Genomic DNA, 12,306 nt, shown 5'->3' on the forward strand with positions numbered 1-12,306 from the left:
CAGGTGGCCCACTAGACTGTTGGTTGTAGTTGTTTCGGGGTTGGTAAGATTGTTGGTGTGGGGGTTGATATGGTTGTGGTGGTGGATGTTGAACTTGGTGAGGGTTTTGGATATTGTTGCTCCTGTAGAAAAGCAGAGGGTTATTTTTGTAGCCCTCATTGTAAGAGTTGGAGAATGGGTTGTTTTGTTTGTAGGATTGAAATGCATTACATTTTTCAATAGAGCTTCTACATTCCTGTGCATAATGACCAGACATTCCACAACTTTCACAAATAGTAGTAGGTTGGGCACTCATAGCAGCTACACTAACAGGTTGGGCAGATTGAGCATTGGCCGCTTGCATATTATCGAACTTATAATGTAAAGCAGTCAATTGGGCAGTTAATTGTTCAATAGAATTTAAATCATGCTTACCACCCCTGTTAGATAGAACTCTAGGATTTCCATACTGGGCATTGTGAATGGCTATCTCCTCAATCACCTCCATAGCTCTAGGCACCTCAAGTTGCATGAACCTCCCACTGGCAGCTGAATCCAACAAACATCTAGACTCATTGCCCAGACCATTATAAAACTGCTGAATCAAGAACCAATCTTCCAAACCATGGTGCGGGCATTCTCTTTGCAAATCCTTGAATCTCTCCCAAACCTCGAACAAACTCTCATCCGCTTGTTGTGAGATACCTAATATCTGACCCCTCAGACGAGCCGTTTTCTCAGGTGGAAAATATTTAACATAAAAAGCAAGAGCCAAGGATTCCCAATTATTGATTTTCAAAGCCGCCCGATTCAACCCATTAATCCACAGTTTAGCTTTCCCACTCAAAGAGAACGGGAAAAGTATCTCCATAGTCTGCTCCGGAGTCAATCCCTTTTGCTTGATGGTGGAGCAATATTGGATAAAGGACTGAATGTGAAGATTCGGATCTTCACCTGGTTCCCCACCGTACTGGCGTCTCTCGATCATATTAATCAATGCAGGCTCAATCTTGAAGGTCTCAGCTGCAATAGAAGGCATGATCGCCTTTGGTAGCACGGACAGACTTGGCTTAGAATAGTCCGTAAGCCGTGGGGTAGGTGGCGGTATCAGATTTTCGTCACCCATCTCTATCTCTGAAACTGAATCTGTATCTGAAGGAAAAAGATCGCCAATATTATGATCAGAATCAGAGTAATTCCCACACTGTGCAATGAAAGTTCTTCGTCTACGAAAGGTTCTTTCGGGCCTAGGATCGAATGGAGTAAGATTACTAGTACCTGCGGTCCTGGGCATAGACAAAGACTACAAAACAATGTGAGATCCGGTCTCAAGGAACGTGAGTTCCTTGAGTAGTAACAAACAATAATCTAGGATAAGCAATCAACAACAGAAAATAAAACCGTCTCCCCGGCAACGGCGCCAAATTTTGACAGGCTAAAGTCGTATCACCTAATCAAAAATAACCTAAGGTCCACTAGCTAGGTAGCAAGGGAAGTCAGGATCGAATCCACAGGGAAACAGGCGTTCTTTCTACTATCAATTAATTAATCTAGACTATTGTGAACAAAAGTCGGTTGATGGTTTGTATGCTAAGACTACGAACGAATATTAAACAAGAATAAATCAATATATTAAGGAATCTAGGGTATAGGTTCGCCAACAAATAATAATCTAGGACATTGAACAATCACGATAATCAACAAAGTAATTAATTAGACTAGCATGCTCTCTCGAGTCGATACTAATCATAGACTTAGAATTAACGGGCTCTCGCTACGTATTAACTCTAATTCCACCTATTGACACAAGCCTAAACATCAAATTGCATCTCTCGAATCTTAATTTGATATTGCATAACTACCACAATTAAACCTGCGCAAATCTAATTGTATAGTGAAATAAACCAATCAATAGGAATCAATTACAATGCCAACAATCATAATCATTCAATTATCCCTTCATATTGTTCATGGATCCCCAACCCTAGAAAATAAACTACTCAAGCATGTTGACAATAAACAAAGCAATAATCATAATTGAAAGCATTATTAAAGCAAGACAATGAATTGAAATAAGAAATAATACCTATTTGAAGAACAAAGGAAAGTGAAAGCTTGAATTTTTATTGAGAATTAAACTAAGTGTTTTGGCATAAACTAGAGAGAAAACTAGGCTAAGGAAAATAATACTAAGGTTCAATACTAGAAAATAAGGTGTTCTCTAAAAACAATTAAGGCTTGCTTATATAGTTTGCCCAAAATAAAGCCCAAAAAACGGAAAGAAAACTCGCGCATAAGTGCTGGGGGTTGGCGTCGCCCGATCGGGCGTCGCTTCGCCCGATCGGGCGATCCACTCGATAGTCGGCCCGATCGGGCCAAAATCCGCCCGATCGGGCGGGTTTTGAACTCTCCATACAGCCTCCAGATTGACCGCCCGATCCGGATCGGGCGAGATGCGCCCGATCGGGCGCGCGTTGATGATTCTATATTGCTTATAAATCCGCCCGATGGTTGCATTTCGCCCACAGCTTCCAGGGCGATTTGCAATCTTCAATGTAGCTCGCCCATATCACTGAGTCTAACTCCCGGGGCTCAACCATAAGCATCCAAGGCTCCCGGAAGTCGACGATGGAGGTCCCGAACTTCTCGGACTCATATAGTGGCCTAGATCAACAATGAAACGGGTCTAAAACGACCAATTTCTCATAATCAAACCTGAAACTCAAGGCACACTCAATAACACACATTAGTACTAGAAACGACTCCTAAGAGCACGTTTGACACATAAAAGCACTAAGGGACGGGGGTAAAAATACTATATAAAACATGCATATCACCACTGTGCTACGTGCATGCCTAGGCGTTGAGCCTAGCGTGCCGCACACATCGTTGCTCGTTGCATTCGTACCGCACGGGCGACGAGCTCCCTTGCTCGTCGTCACGTGCCTGCACTATACAACACCCCTTAAGGGTAACACGTAGCTTCCATTGCTTTGTGCGTGCAACATTAATGAGCGTTTTAAAAAAAAATTAAAATTTTTAATTCAAAATTAATGACAAATTAATAAAACATATTAATTTCATAATTTTAGGGCGAAAAATAGAAAAGTTATTAATCAATTAATTTCCGATTAACATGGATTCAAATCTAGGTCATAAAAATTAAAAATTTAACATAAATTAAAAAATTTTATGGTGGATTTTAATCATGAATACCTAATTAAATTATTAATTAATTATGAAAATCAAATTAATTCTAAATTATTCGAATTTCAACAAATTAATCATAATTACAAATTAGGTTGTATAATTAACAAGGCTAGGCATTCTAACTTGTTAAACATATACTGTACGTCAATCAAAAATTCAAGATTTATCAACAAGAATCGCAAATATTTAATTTAACATCTTAAATTTACAAACTTTTGCTTTCGAAAAACTAAAACCTCAGACAAGTCATAGTTAGGCTTCGAATTTGGGAATTCTGGGTTCGGCCGAAAAATATTAATTTTGTCAATAATTTAGAATGCCTTTTACATGCGGAATTGACACAAAAATCACTCGGTTTGGATTAGTAACGAAGAAACTGCCGAAAACCTGCGTACATATAATTAAATAAACGCAATTTAAAATTAATACAACAATTACGAAAATGAATCACCCCTTTTAATTCTTTGCAAATTTGTAAAATTTAACCATGTTTATGCAATTTAGATTATGAAAATAATAAGGGGCTCGTGATACCACTGTTAGGTTATGATTCATATGACAAAACATAAATCATGCGGAAAAACCATAAAGCCAGGAAAGAATATTATTTACACATAATCATTTAGCATAGTTTAGATGCATACACTTTGTTGCGTGCCCTCCCTAGCTGCGCCCGGACCGAACAAGAACAAGTCTTTAGGACTCCAAGTGTCGTCCCTCCGTAGATAGTCCACAGCACGTCCGGATCCGCCTTAAACTTGACCAACTAGAATCGCCTGAAGGTTGCTTAGGAATTTCGGCTATTTAGGTGCAAGTCTATGGCTGATTTTTCTTCAAAATCTTACCTTTAGAATACTTCAATTGTGTCTATAAATTATGACCCTAGGCTCCTATTTATAGAGGTATGGAAAAGGAATTATAATCCTACTAGGATTTGGATTTATTAATTAGAATCCAACTTGAACTCTAAATAATAAATATAATCTTATTAGGATTAGGATTTAATCAATACACGAACTCCGATAGGATTAGGATTCGTTACGAACATGAGCATCGTAAGGCCACGAGCATCGTACCACCCGCACGAGCAGCCGTTGCTCGCAGCCCAACAGCACGCCCAACGTGCGCGCGCCAAGGCCTTGCTGGGCCTGGCCTTGCGCTGGGCCTGGCGAGGCGTGGCAGCTCCATGTTGGGCGCTCGGCTTGCTGGGCGCGGGCCTGGCTTCGTGCTGGGCCTTCGTCTAGCAAGCCTCGTCCTATGCTAATTCGTACGATGCGCTTCCGATTAAATTCCCGGTTCCGGAATTCATTTCCGATACGAACAATATTTAATATTTCCGATTCCGGAATTAATTTCCGTTTCGAACAAATATTTAATATTTCCGTTTCCGGAATTATTTTCCGATTCCGATAATATTTCCGATTCTGACAATATTTCCGTTTCCGGCAATATTTCCGATTCCGGCAATATTTCCATTTCCGATAATATTTCCCGATACGTACCATGTTTCCGTTTCCGGCAACATCTACGACTTGGATAATATTTATATTTCCGATACGATCCATATTTTCGTTTCCGGCAATATCATCGTTTCCGGAGTATTCATTTCTTGCTTGTGACGATCTCAGCTCCCACTGAAACCAAGATCCGTCGATTCCGAATATCCATAGATGGAGTATTTAATGCCATTAAATACTTGATCCGTTTACGTACTATTTGTGTGACCCTACGGGTTCAGTCAAGAGTAAGCTGTGGATTAATATCATTAATTCCACTTGAACTGAAGCGGCCTCTAGCTAGCCATTCAGCTCACTTGATCTCACTGAATTATTAACTTGTTTAATTAATACTGAACCGCATTTATTAAACTTAATATTATATGCATACTTGGACCAAGGGCATTATTTCCTTTAGGAGTGACATTGGACATGTCTAAAAGTCAACACTAAAGAATTCAATTCTTAAGACTATAAGAAAGGGTACAAGAAATAGAAAACAAGGAACAAATGAAAGGAATTTACGATTCCGTTTCTACCTATAAGTTTATGTTTAAAGAGAAGTGACCTAGCAATCAAACTTCCTTGGTATCATATACCGCTTGAGGTTCTTACTTCGGTAATAACTCAAACAATGGAAGCTAGGCTACACTAATGGCCTACAAGTAGGAAATGAAGCATGGCAATGCTACATTAGTTGTAGGGTCATCTAGTTTGTTTTAAGTCCTTTCAAAGGCTGGAACTTAATGGCTATTTTGTTCCATAATCAGCATACCTAAATTTCTGTTTTCAAACACAGAAAGACTCACATTCAAGAAAAACAAAAACAATGTTTGTTTGTTTGTTTATTTGAATGAAATGGTCACAACTCTTTAACAATAAGAACTTTACTAGGTTCAAATCAACCCCTTGATTTGAGTTGCACTAATCTTTGGCATTGTTGCTTAGACCAATCAACAAGTTAACATTCAAAAGCTCTATTTTGATGGACTGTTAAAAGTTCATTGATTTCTAGATCAATTTAAGACAACTAGTCTTACTTGTTGAAAGTAACAAAAGATATGAACTATTGTTAGAACGCCTAGACAATAGAGTTCAAAGCTAAAGAAAGGTTTTATGACTTTATTATTTCACACAGATTTGAGTGAATATAGGTTTATTTACTCAATGTGATATAAGTTTGAATCTGTTTGGCTAGTTCAAAGATTCAGAAGTATAAATCCCACTTGGTAAGAAATCATAAAGATCTAGGATAGATCATGTTAATGATTGCTTGAGATCAAAAATGATCATCAATGATTGTGTGTTGTAATTTCACAATCTAGCTCCATGAGATATGGCATATCTAAGTGGAATGATCGAAGTCAATTAGTACTTGATTCGATCAATGATGAATCATAAAGACTTTTCCTAGAATTTCTAAAACAAAATGCTCAACTACCACCAAACTAAACCAAATTCGTCAAAGCTATTGAAAAGTAATTTCAGAATATCTTTTCATAATATATCTATAGAGTTCCTAAACTCAGTGGGAGCTTAGTGTTTGTTATTCAACAAACTAAGGCCCAAGTATAGATATATGTTTCATTGTGATTTATTCAAATGAGACACAAGGGTATTGTTTCTACCATGAATTTTTGAGAACATAGTGTTTGTTTGCTCGAAATGATGTCCTTTTGGAGATTCGTTTCCAAAATGACAAGAGGGAGAAAATAGAACTCGAAAGTCTTCGAGGCGAACAACAAACATAAACGGACATTCTGGAGGCTTTTCGAAGTGCTTCAGAAAATCCGAACTTATTCTTTAAGGACTTTAGAAGTGGCTTTAAAGAATAGACATCTCTTAGAAGACTTTACAAGTGCTTCAAGGAGAACAGAATATTCAAAGGACTTTCAAGTGGCTATTGATATTCTATTATTTGATGTTCTATACCCAAGTAGGCATAGAGATCAAATCACTGAAACTATGAGATTCTTCTATTAGATACTAAGGAAACCTACAACTTGCAGTCAAACTATTATCATGTAGATTAATGAGTTTGTGACCTATAAGAAAGCTATGACGAAACCCAGATTCCCTAAAATGGTTAGAGGCCATATATAGACTCAAATGTTTTAAATGGTTAGAGGCCATAAAACATACTAAATGTTTTGATGACAAAATTGAAATTTTGTTGATTTGCAAGAATAGTTTCACACCAATTGGTTGCAAGTTTGTTTTAAGGATAAAAACCATCAAACATGGAATTGTGTTCACACACAAAGCTAGATTAGTTGCTAAAGGTTACAAGCAAATTCACGGCGTGGATTGTGTTGAAGCCTCATGCAAAATCGTAATGCTTAAGTCTATAATTCAAGCAATGATTGCATATTGGTAGATATGGCAATTGGATGACAAAACGTATTCCTCAATCAAATGTTGGAAGAAAACTATGTACATGGCATGTCACAGGATTTGTGGATCCAAATAATGCTTGAAATGAATGCTAGCTTATGAAATCTAAGTACAGATTTAAGCAAGCAATTGGGAATTGGAATTATATTTTAGTGAAGCTAATAAGTATTTTAGTTTAAAAAATGTACATAATTCTTATAGATATATAAGAAGTTTAGTGGGAGTACGTAAAACTTAATTGGTCCTATGTGTATCACACAAATATCTCTCTATTGTGAAAGAACATTCAAATGCTAATGACTTAGATTTGAAATTATTCATCAATGATGGACCTAGGCGAAACTCAGTACATACTGGGTATTAAGATCTATTTACAAAGATCTTATGATATTGTTTTGGATTAAGAAATGGCATTTACTAAATCAAACACGAAAGACTCCAATGGAGATATTCGACCCATATGAATAAATCTAAGTAAAGGATGTTTGAACTATGTATAAGCATTTACTAAGTTAAACATCAAAGAGTATAAATGAGATTCTTAACCTATATTATATGTCAAAGAATTTAGCTGGAATTAGTATCTACTGAAACTAGATGAGCTAAAGTTACGTGACTAGAATTCAATTGGGAATTCTTCTGCAAAAGAATTTATCATGTATTATATAATATGAGGATCGCCAAAAACGTATCGTATGGCTTTAGGCATGACGAACATATACCAGTCTCTATTGATCTAAGTGAAGATCAACTAGATTGAGATCAAGAAAAACTTATGGTACTTGAAAAGGTACATAGGAATAGTTCTTGATTCAAGGAAATAAAGATATGCTAAATATTGATGCTACACGCATAAACACTGGCAAAGGATCAAGCAAGATTCCCTTGGAGTTAACCATTGGCAAGGACGAGCTATAGAGCATCCTGTTTTGAAAATGGCAACATGGGTTGGAGACCGGCCATGAGTTATTGCGTGGGAAATTAAAATATTAATTTCTATGTTCCAAAGATACAGGTGGAAAGTCTTCCACGTATCTGTGAACTGCTTGGATAAGTAAATCCAAACAAAGCATCACTAGCTACCTAAACAGTTGAAGTAAAAGTACTTATTGCCTAAGAAGGGATAAAACAGAGTTGTTTATATTAATGAGTTCTTCATTGAACTTTGGAAGATCACATGTATGTTGACTTAATGGTTCTTCATTCCAAAATGCGTAGAACCACTAATGTAGCAAGAAAGACTAGATCACAAAATAAACATACTCAAAAGATCTTTTTGTGAGGGGGTCGAAAAAGCACGAGGCTAATGCATGACCTTGTCCCTCGTGGGCGTGACGTCGTCAGATCAAGTGTAGTTAGATTTCCTGTGAGTTTACACCCAATCGACTAGTAATATAGGAGTCGCCATTCAGTTTTTAACGACAATGAGAAAAACTGAAAAAAACCGGTTATCGTGACATAAAGGGAGTGCAATTATGTTCGACCACGACGGCCATAGGTTCCCCTGTGATCCCTGGTGTGGGGATCGCTCAACGTACACCCGCAGGGCAGAGATTGAGAGTTCGGGGGACTGTAACTACCGAGAGGAGTGCTCATCGATAACTCCAGAGGCAGGTTATCCTTACTAGCTCAGCATAAATAATTGAAGGGACATGCGTTAAACTATTAAACTATTCTGAATTTATTTTAGCAATATGCAACACATAATACTAAATCGATCGTGATTATCTTATTTAGATTGATTTAAGGTACCTAGCATGATAATTCAATTGTCTAGGGTATTATCTTATTAGGCGTGATAGACCAATCAAGTTAATAGTTTGACAATTTTATAAAAGGGTGATGAAAGCGATTAAATCATACGAGGGACATATTACAACGCACCCTTGAGAGGTGCGTTACGGTTCTCAGAAAACTAACCACTTGGCTTTGCTATTTCTCCTTTTATTTAACGAATCTCGGGTTTCCAAGCAATGTTCCAGTATTTAGGCTTAATTCATCAGCTACAAGGGGCAGGACGCGTTCTGTTCGACTTTTGGGCCGATTGCGATAGAACGCCGGATCAATTTCGCAGCGTGAGGCTAGGCTTAAGGCTAGAGTCAATACTCAGGTTATGGAATTGTGTGTTGTGTTCACGTCAATTTTGAGGCTGTATTTATAGGGAAAGAGTTTGTGGAAAGATAGATTTTTAGAATACGAATCCAAAAAGAATACGGAGATGACACGGCCCCAGGTATTTTCAGCGCCCAGGGCTGGGCGCCGAAGATTTCGGCGCCCAGACCCAGGCGTTTAAAATAGGATCTAGGCCGAGCCTTTTGTCAGATCTGGACTCTTAAGCACGGAGCTTTTGAGACTTATCCGAGTTTCTTAGTGCGTATTAACTTATGACGGAATGCGTCTGGGCCCGTTACGAACTCTAGGTTCGTTAGGATTTTAATTAATACGTAACTCTTATTTTCGAATTATAGCAGAAATAGAATTCCTTTTGCCAATTCTATCTCTTTTAGGACTTATGTTGGAGTGCAACACCTAATTCTGACAGATTTCTATCTTTTATGACTTTGCCACTTTTAACAACTACTTCTTACGTCAGTTACTATTCTTAGCAGGTTTCTATAAATAGCAGTTTTGGCTGAAATGAAAGGGTGATTGAGATTCATTAGTTTATAGGAGATGTGTTGCCAAGTGGAGATTTATGTTCTCATCATCGAACCTTCCCTTTCGGGAATGGGGACAAAAGTAGGTGTGTACAGTTAGCCCCCACTTTGACTGAGTCTTGGAGTAAGACGATGGTCAAAGTATTAGACGGAGTGCGTCATACAAGCCATGGTGTATGTGACCTGTTTTGCGAGGGTCTCACGAGCCCCCGAGTGATAACATTTTACTTAAGGGTCATCACTTGAAGTGTTAACACATTCCTCACGTGTCATTGGAATTTGTTAAGTATAGAAACTCCCTCACTTTGTCATTGGAAGTACCTACTGATGTATAGAAACTCCCTCACTTTGTCATTGGAAGTATCTACAGATGTTTTCGAAATTAAAGCTATAAAATGTAACCAGGCCTGGACAAGCCCAATCACAAGGTAAAAATGTTTTTAAAGATTCTCATTTTCAGGGTTAGCTAAACGAGAAAACCCCCTTGTTTTTATAGGATGTAAAACGAAGGAAAATCCAGCACATCGCTCTTTTTTGGAAAAGCGGAAAACCAATCCTTTGAGTTTTGGAAAAGGGAAACCATCTTTTGATTTTTGGAAAAAGATAAACCATCCCTTGATTTTTGGAAAAAGATAAACCATTCTTTGATTTTTGGAAAAGGGGAACCAGGAAAAGTTATCGCTGCAGCGACTAAGGACCTGCGCGGTTAGTAACGCAGACCCCGCCCGCTGAAGGTGGGCGAGCCTGTCCTGTTGAGGGTGGACGCCCCGTCCGATAGAAGTGGACGAATCTGCTTTGCTGTTTTGAAAATAAGGACCTACGCGGTGTGACGTAGACCCCACCGGCTGAAGATGGCGAGCCTGTTTTTTGAAAACTGAGGACCTGCGCGTTTTAGTGACACAGACCCCGCCCGCTGAAGGTGGGCGAACCTGAATTCGTTTTTTTTATTTGGGACTCGCATGGTTCTGACGCGATCTGCCTGATCGAGGTGGGCCAGAACCTATTTCATTTATCCTTGAGAATTTTTTTGAGAATTTTTTATAAGAGCGCGTTCTCTCGAGAAATGCTCGGGTTTAGTTGTAACCTGAATGTGGGTTGGCAACATGTCTAAACAGACCATCGTTTTCATGGCCGTCTGCCTTTCATGGTTTTGAATAAGTCTTTGCGGCCCATAGGATGTATGTCACCGTTTAGAACTGGCCTAGTTATGCAGTTACTAAGGTCCTTGCGAAATGACTGGTGGGACCATATGCGAATGTTAACGGAGACCTTTGCTTTGAGGTCGAGTCCGTCTTTTGAATTTTTCCAAGCACGGGACGCAGCCTGAAAGTGTTGTTTCAACTTGTATCGTATATTTTCTTTCTTTCAAGCCCCCAAGCATTCGTACTTGATGGTTGCTCTTTGCCAAGAAAAGTGCGTATTTTATAACAAAGTATAAAAGCAGAAATTTAGGTATGTTGATTATGGAACAAAATAGCCATTTAGTTCCAGCCTTGAAAGGACTTAAAACAACCTAGATGACCCTACAGCTAATGTAGCATTGCCATGCTTCATTTCCCACTTGTAGGCCATTAGTGTAGCCTAGCTTCCATTATTTGAGTTATTACCGAAGTAAGAACCTCAAGCGGTATATGATACCAAGGAAGTTTGATTGCTAGGTCACTTCTCTTTAAACATGAACTTTTAGGTAGAAACGGAATTGTAAATTCCTTTCATTTGTTCCTTTGTTTTCCTATTTCTTGTACCCTTTCTTATAGTCTTAAGAATTGAATTCTTTAGTGTTGACTTTTATACTTTGTTAGACATGTCCAATGTCGCCAACAAGGTTCTTTCCATTTAATTTATGTTGAATATTTTGTTTCAACTAGATGATCTTACCAGAAGCTTCTAAAGTTCTCTAAGTATCGATCTATTCGAATGTCTAGGGACTAGACTCATTCGAGAATTAAATGGAAAAAAGATTTTAGGTTGTTAACCATTGGTAAAGCTGAGCGTTTAAACTCAATGCTTTATGATCTCAAAACTACATTGTATTTTGAATTCACAAGCACCAATCGGTTCGCCATTCGACTTTGATACTCGAAAACAACCATAAAAGTCGCTAAAAGAAACGTACATTTTAAAATGCTCATTTTCTCTCATTTCCGTGAATCGTTCTTGGATTCACTACCAATCGAGGAAATTTACTGTTACCTTTCTAAAAGGATTTTCCGCAGTGTAAGATATTTAATTATAAACAATAATTAAAACATACATTGAAGAATGCAAAGTCTAAACATTTATCATGAGTAATAACTTGAAAATTAAAGCAATCATGCAATTTCAACAAGTTATTAGCATTTTATTCGAATTTATTGTTCCGGCAGGTGTGAATAAAATGATTCCAAGATCCTAAAATCATTGAAGAACTAAGCACAGTTTGTCGACTTAATCCTAAAACATCTTAGGTAAGCAAAAGCCTTTTGCTAATAGTCTAGAAACTATTCTTGGTTGATAGGTACGTCTAAGAACTTATTAGGTAAACCTATCGATTTTGCCACGACATAAAAGGACTCCTTACTTATATCGTT

The 12,306-nt window shown here is 38.0% G+C and overlaps 1 non-coding gene across 1 annotated transcript; it reads left to right on the forward strand.

Annotated features, from left to right (window-relative positions):
* Nucleotides 1–599: 599 nt before the first annotated feature.
* On the forward strand, nt 600–706 carry LOC130462346 (small nucleolar RNA R71). The gene has a single exon (XR_008922441.1). It is a non-coding gene; the product is annotated as a small nucleolar RNA R71 (small nucleolar RNA).
* The last annotated feature ends 11,600 nt before the right edge of the window (nt 707–12,306 follow it).

The sequence above is a fragment of the Spinacia oleracea genome, chromosome 5 (assembly GCF_020520425.1).
Source record: "Spinacia oleracea cultivar Varoflay chromosome 5, BTI_SOV_V1, whole genome shotgun sequence".
Classification (NCBI taxonomy): domain Eukaryota; kingdom Viridiplantae; phylum Streptophyta; class Magnoliopsida; order Caryophyllales; family Amaranthaceae; genus Spinacia; species Spinacia oleracea.